We start from the raw sequence: 7,778 nt of genomic DNA on the forward strand, positions 1-7,778 counted from the left end.
TAAAATATAAACACAAAACAACTAAATAATTCATGAAATAGCAAAAATGTAAAAGATGACATAGAATATCAACCCGATGCATTGATCTTATCAACATAGATAGTCATTTGTAACCATGAATTCTGAATACTAAGACTGAAATATAATGAATTATGTAACAATTTCCTATAAACAGACTGTTATTTTGAAACCTGTACAAATTCAATAAATAATTTCCACATGTGAATTTCATATTACATGGTTGAAATCAAACCTGAAGGACTAACATTTGACAGACGGATCAAAGGTGGCTGAAATGTATGTATGAAGAGTGAAGGTCTACCAGTGGAACTGGATATAGTGTTTCCTTGGTGTATGTAAAGAATACATCCCCTCTTCCCACCATAAATCATGTTATAGGTAGACGTACATGACCGCACACTCTTTGGAAGTTTGCCATACAACTGATTTAAAGACCCCTGCCAGTCCTCATGTTCAATGAATAAGACTTTGTGTCTTCATGCATCTGTGTTTTAACATGAGTCAAAGCATCTGTTCTGACCACAACCACATCAGGATTGCTCATTCTCTTTGTATATATCCAGTTTCTCCAAGGTCAGTTTGATGCAAAGCGTTTATGCTCCGACAAAGCAGAACCATAATCAACATACTGTTTTTAGAGAAAGCATATATTTTATAATGCAGTTGGGATTTGAGTGTGTATATATGTGTATTCAACATATAAAGGGTTTTACAGATAAACAGATAAAATAGTTAAAAACAGAGCAATCTGTTTTTGCAAATTAACTCTTCGTATATTCCAAACACCAGAAGTTTTCAAATTCTGTCTTCACAGATTTTCTCATTATCTTTTCAGAAGGATTTTAGGTTTTAGTTAAGTTTAGATGTCCACAGTGGGGTGAAATGGAGTAAACTGCCACCACTGGAGCTAATGGTATGTTTAGTATTGTTGGTCTATTATTTAAAACACACACACACTTGAAACTCTTAGTATAGCCTTTAGTGCAATGTTATAAAATTTACAAATGGCAAAAAAAGTTCTTAGAGCCATATTTTGTCCATTTATTTGGCTTTGACAGGGATTTTCCTTTTTCAGACTGAAATATGAGTCCTTCATTACTCTTTCATTATGAGAGCACATATACCCTCCTGCAGTAAACCGGATCAAAGACACTCTTCACTGCTCCCTGTTAAAACTTTATGGTGCAAGCCGATGTATAAAAGGCAGTCAAGAATTCCATTAGACGTCAGAGAAAAATCAATGTAGAGTGTTTCATTAAAATTATAGGTTTTAACTGAGCAAATTGTATTTTGCACGTGTGTGTGTGATTTTCTGTTATGAAAAAAAACCCCGCTGATGTTATGTTTACTCTGTTGTTTGTAATTGACAGTAAACAGCCTAGTCTACAGGATCTGGGGCTGAATAAGCATTTTCAAAGTACATCTTATTATCGCTGTAGGTCAGTTATTTTAGTAATAAAAAAGACATTTTATGTGACACGTAAGACACTGACAAATTATACAATATAAATCAATATGCCAATTCTATTGTGATTTTATTACATTATATGGTAACACTTTATTTTTAATGTTTCACAGTTTTATTATACACTTAAGTACCGAGTAATATTAGTTAACTGCATCTACTTACTATATATGGTTAGAGTTAGGATTAGGGTTTGTCTTAGGGTTACCAGCATGTAATTATGCAAAATTTATTCAGCTCAGAGACTCCACAGATGTATGTGTTTTTCTGATACAGACCGTAGTAAAGTGCTGCACAAAACTCTTCCCAACTCTTGGGGCTGTGGGTTATCCAAACATATTCCCGAACATGGTGAAGTTCACAGTACAGTGAGAGTTTGAAGCCAAGCGCTAGAGTAATTGTAGAGTGTACAACAAGACAGGAACACACACAGGCTCCACTGCAGGTGGATCTAATAATATCTGTTATTAGGGGCGTACACAATGTATTGAATGTTTGCGATGATGAAAAAGGTATATCTCGTATCATGTAAGCCTCAGATTTCTGTGCCGTGTCATCTGTCACCTCATAACTAGCGTCCGGTCATTGACTTCCATTTGCTTTAATGAAGAATTGTTTTAAAATATAACTGCTGCAAGGAACTTCAGCCTTCCAAATGCCTTGTAAAATCCAACTTCAAAGGTAGCATGCATTAGAGGTTTCTTAGGTGATTGCAGGGATGTTAAAGGATTCCTGCTGCTTCCATTGACCCTGAACCAGGGTGACTCCATCCATGCAGGAACTGCCTCCCTTGGACTTCCTGTTCTGTGATAGTGCTTTACACATTGATGAGGGAGATATCCGGGTCAGTGCAGTGTAGGATTACACTAAAATGCACAGACGTCTTATGTAAACATTATGAGAGACTGCAGACATGTTTTAATTCTGTTAGATGAGGTATATAAAAATATATACAGGGCTTTGTTTCAAATCTTCACTGCATTTTAAGCTGACAAATCATACAGTAATACATTTAAAAGTTTCAAATCAGACATTTTTATTAAAAGTAATATGTCTATTCAATGTGAACACAGCAAACTAAGACATTTATAATGTTTAAAAATAAGTTATCTATTTCTTTTTAACTAATAATCTGGAAAACAATGCAGCAGAGTCTGCCCAAAAGTATTAACCAGCTTTTTTCAACATTGATAACATTGATGACAACATTGATAGCTGACAAATCATACAGTAATACATTTAAAAGTTTCAAATCAGACATTTTTATTAAAAGTAATATGTCTATTCAATGTGAACCCAGCAAACTAAGACATTTATAATGTTTAAAAATAAGTTATCTATTTCTTTTTAACTAATAATCTGGAAAACAATGCAGCAGAGTCTGCCCAAAAGTATTAACCAGCTTTTTTCAACATTGATAACATTGATGACAACATTGATAGCTGACAAATCATACAGTAATACATTTAAAAGTTTCAAATCAGACATTTTTATTAAAAGTAATATGTCTATTCAATGTGAACCCAGCAAACTAAGACATTTATAATGTTTAAAAATAAGTTATCTATTTCTTTTTAACTAATAATCTGGAAAACAATGCAGCAGAGTCTGCCCAAAAGTATTAACCAGCTTTTTTCAACATTGATAATAAAAGTGTTTCTTGAGCATCAAATCAGCATATTAGAATATTTTTTTTTTGAAGGATCATGTGACACTGAATGCTGGAGTAATGAATAAATTGCATTTTAAAATATATTCAAATAGAAAAGTTTATTCTAAATTGTTATAATATTTCACAGTATTATTGTTTTTAGTGTATTTTGAAAACAACTGCAGCCTTGGTGATCACAAGAGACTTTTGGTAATGTATATCTGAGGGTGAATCTTCATTGTTGATATTGGGTTTTTATTGTACAAAATGGCTTCCTTTGGACTGTTTAGACGGACAAATGGTCAGTGACGCTCAAAACTGGCCTAGCGACTATAGCAGGAAAGGATTTGTGTTTATGTTGTGTTCCTGTGTTTGTTTCCATTATTGCCTGGTGTATAAACTGAAACATACATGGTGGAAAAGTTATTGTAAATAACATGGCAGTTGGTTCCACAAAGTATGTTTTATCCAATATACTGTAACTCCTCACCATATTAAGGCATCAGACCATAATGTTTCATATAAAACATAGTACTTAAAATAATGAAATGAAATACTGTTACAAGGACAAGAAATCAAGGTACCTTAAAGTCCATGTCAGCCATGTAGACAACACAGAGGTGTGGTGTTCCCTCTGGGAGATGCCAAAGAGCCCGTCAAACACAAACGCACAGGCTTCTCGTACTGTAACCCAGTATTCCCTTGTCTTAGAGCCAGGAAAAAGGATAATTTCCTCAACAACTGCTCCACTTTGCTTGTCCCAGGGGTAGACCAGCTGACCAAGAACTGCGCACAAACACTGGAGAGCCTGGCAACTGATATAATGCCACGGGCATAGATGCCTTCAATGGTCAAAAGAGTTAAAGCATCATGGAAGAGAGCAGGTTTCATGTTTCTTTTACAGTTATGTGGAAGGTCATGTGAAGGAATTGAGGAGAAGACGATTCCTATCAGCGGTAGTCAAAGGTGGGTTGCACAAGGTATGATAATATTGTATTCACCACGACAGAAATATTAAGAAACAGTATTATAACTTGTATTTACATATCTCTCACGTGACGCAGCACAAGTCCGTTGTATTCATAAATTGCATCAGCATTCCCTGCAGCACTTTTGTCCTTTTTAATGGTCATGTCCATTTATGAATTAATGGCTTCACAAGTCATTTTTAAGTGAATCATTCAAAAAGGTGCGAACAAATATATCACTGAAGGAATTCACAGAGTTGGCTACTGAATCCAAAAATTATATCTCTGAATTATTATTTCAATATAGCCATTAGACTGCATGGTCTTTCGTGTATTTTTTTTTACCCTTATGAATAAACATGCAATGATATTGATAAGCAGGCATACCGAATGTAAAATTATGATGACAGAAAACGTAATAAAAAAAAAAATCTTGTTTTTAATTTTGAAAGATAAAGATGTAGACAGAACTATTAGACTATATTAGTCACTTTGCTCATTTTAGGTTTAAAAGGATATTTAAGCTACAGAATAAACACTGTTTAAAAAATTGGGGCTAGCAAAACTTAAAAAATGTTTTCCAAAAATTATTTTATGTTCACCAAGACTGCATTTGTTACAAAGCAAATACAGTAAAAAAAAAAAAATAATAATAATAATAATAATATTGTCAAATATTACTACAATTAAAAATAACCATTTTGTATTTTTAAATTTATTTTATGCATTGATTTATTCATGTGATGCATTACTCCAGTCTTCAGTGTCACATGATCCTTCAGAAATCATTTTAATATGCTGCTTAGCTGTTCAAAAAACATTTCTTATTATTATCAATGTAAAAAAAAATGTTGTGCAGCTTAATATTGTTCATGGAAACCATGATACAATATTCTTCATGATTCCTGGAAAAATAGACAGTTCAGAAGAGCAACATTTATTTGAAATAGAAATTATTTAAGTCGTTAGTGTCACTTTGATCAAGTAAATGCCTCTGTGCTGAATAAAAGTACTCATTTATTTCCTGAAAAGTATTGTACATGTCAGCAAATGCTATTCGTAGACTTCCTCCTTTGGAATTTCTAAGGCCACAAAGTCAATTCTATTTTAAGGCAAGCAAATAATAACAAAAACAGAGAAGCACGACATGTTATGAAAAGCTATCACAAGTCTCCAGAGACCACATTCCATTGATAATTACACCTTAGCACAAGTGACTTGTTGAAGGTGGTGAGACTCTGAGCAGCAGGAGCAATGAAAAGAGTGTGAGGAGGAGGAGGAGCAGAGGGGCTCGTACAAAGTGTGGGGTCTTCTGAAACAAAGCTATGTGTGAAAACAGGGGGAGGGGAAGGCGAATGTCAGCACAGACCCACACAGCTCAGACAGAGATGAGGGGATAATGGGTCTGACCCCAGACAAAGGCGAACCGTTAGCCTCTATATGCCACCCAGGGACTGCAGACAACAGGAACCTTCCAGAAACAAAAGGAGAAATAGTGAAACATCGGACGATCAACACCTTCCCTGATCATTTAAATACACAGGACAACATTTGTTAAGAAAGTCGCTGTTATGTCCTGAAAAGAGGAAAATCAGAAGACCTCTCTGTTAAGAGGCGGTTGTTAGATGAGGGGAGAGTCGTAACACAATCTCTCCTCAAATTCTGCTATAGCAGATGCAACCAAACTCTCCACCCAGAAAAGAAAAAGCACTGCAGCTTGAATTCAAATAAGCTGATTGTTCGTGGGTCTGGTGTGAGAGAGTTGGCCAGCCTTCTGAAGGAAAGAGAAGCTGATTGTCCCAGGACTCTCTAGTGTGTGAGTGTTACTGCAGGGGGAAGGTAGGGGCACAAAGGCCCTCTGTCTCAGGGAAGGAGTGGGTTTACCTGCACCGGCTCTTGACTTCACAACACCACAGCTGGCCTGCCGAGTGACATCGGGTCAGATACACCATCTTTTCAGTGTTGCAGTGCAGTGTGGAGCTCATAAGAGATGGACTATTAACCTGTGTGACTAGTCCTCATGTTCTAATGGTTTTTGAAATCGCATGTCATGCAGTGTGAGGTTTTAGATCATGTTTGTTGTTAAAGTGTTGGTAGAGAGGCCCTCTGTAGAGTTATTCACAAAAATGGTATTTTGTCAAATAAAATTCACCCCCCAAAAATGGGCTGAAAATTCACTCATCCTCAAGATGAGTTTGTTTCTCCACTTGAACAGATTTGGAGAAATTTAGCATTACATCACTTGCTCACCCAACGGATCTTCTGCAGTGAATGGGTGCCGTCAGAATGAGGGTCTAAACAGATGGTCTGTTTAGATGTTTTTAACCTCAAACCATCGCTTCCGGTTTCAATAATATTGCTTTCTCTGGTGACAAATCTCGTCTGAAACCTGAGAGAAATATGCACAGACCAAGCATCATTAACAAGCAAAAACAGACCAAAACTGTTCTAAACAAATATGTTGGAGGATTTTGATGTGAGAGCACAACAGGGACTTCACAGAAGTAAGTGTTAGTTTGGACTCATATTCTGACGGCACCCATTCACTGCAGAGAATCAGTTGGCGAACAAGTGATGTAATGCTATATTCAAAAATTTTTCATTTATTTTCCCCATGAACTATCGAATTAATGTACAGTTACATTTACTGTTGTTCTGTGAATTTTCATGGGCAAAATACAGTCATTTTAATCAGAATCTTTGCAATCTGGAACTTTATGCAAGGGGCAAAGAATTTCCCCAGCAGATTTTGCAAAACGACCAAGTTGGTCACACAAATTTCCAACAATGACCAACAGAAACTACTTGGTTTGAAAGTGACTTCTGCGTGGGCAGTGTTTCAAATATTTCTACATGACTGACAATAGACAATGGACCTTTTTGCCAACAAATTTTCTCCAAAATGTTGCTAATGTGACCACCCTTTACACTGTTGACCTAAATGGACATGTTTTGATTTGCTGGATCTTATCATTCCCATTCAATAGCTCATTGTGGTCATCAAGTTCTATACAGAGTTTTTTATAGAGCACCGACTCCTGCCCCTTAGACTGTTCGGTTGTAGTCCACTGTTTAGGTTTGCGCTTAGGTCTTGACCAAAACGAGTCTACTTTTTTTTTTCATGACACTCCTATTCATTTTTAAATGCAAAAAAAATACATTCTGTGTGAAAAGTGTTTTATGTCTAAATAGATATAAAACATAATAAACTAAGGTTGCTTCTGAAATCACATACTCCAAATAAGTCTTTTGAATAAGTAATTATTTTGCAACTGTTTGACAAAAGTTTGTTCTATAAAAGTATGCATGTAGGTAGTATTTAATCTGAATATAAAGCATTCATTGTTATGTTACCTACAATGTCAAAACTCATCTCCTGTGACCTCTTTCAGACTTTTTATATTTGCTTACTATACATTCATCACCTTTTACATTTTTAGGATGAGCAATGCAGCAACAAGAAGAAACAGCCTTTTACAAACATTTTTACACTAAAATAGATCTTTTAACATCTGTCCTTTAAGAAATACAGATTGTCAGTCTTGTAAATCAGCATAACGCTGATCCATTTCATGTCTTCACCCGCTGCTACTACAGTGCTGATACAGAAATACATAAATTCACCCTATTCAGAGAAAATCATCCTGCATTCAGACTAAAATCATTGAAACAG

The sequence above is a fragment of the Carassius gibelio genome, chromosome B13, assembly GCF_023724105.1.
Source record: "Carassius gibelio isolate Cgi1373 ecotype wild population from Czech Republic chromosome B13, carGib1.2-hapl.c, whole genome shotgun sequence".
Lineage (NCBI taxonomy): Eukaryota > Metazoa > Chordata > Actinopteri > Cypriniformes > Cyprinidae > Carassius > Carassius gibelio.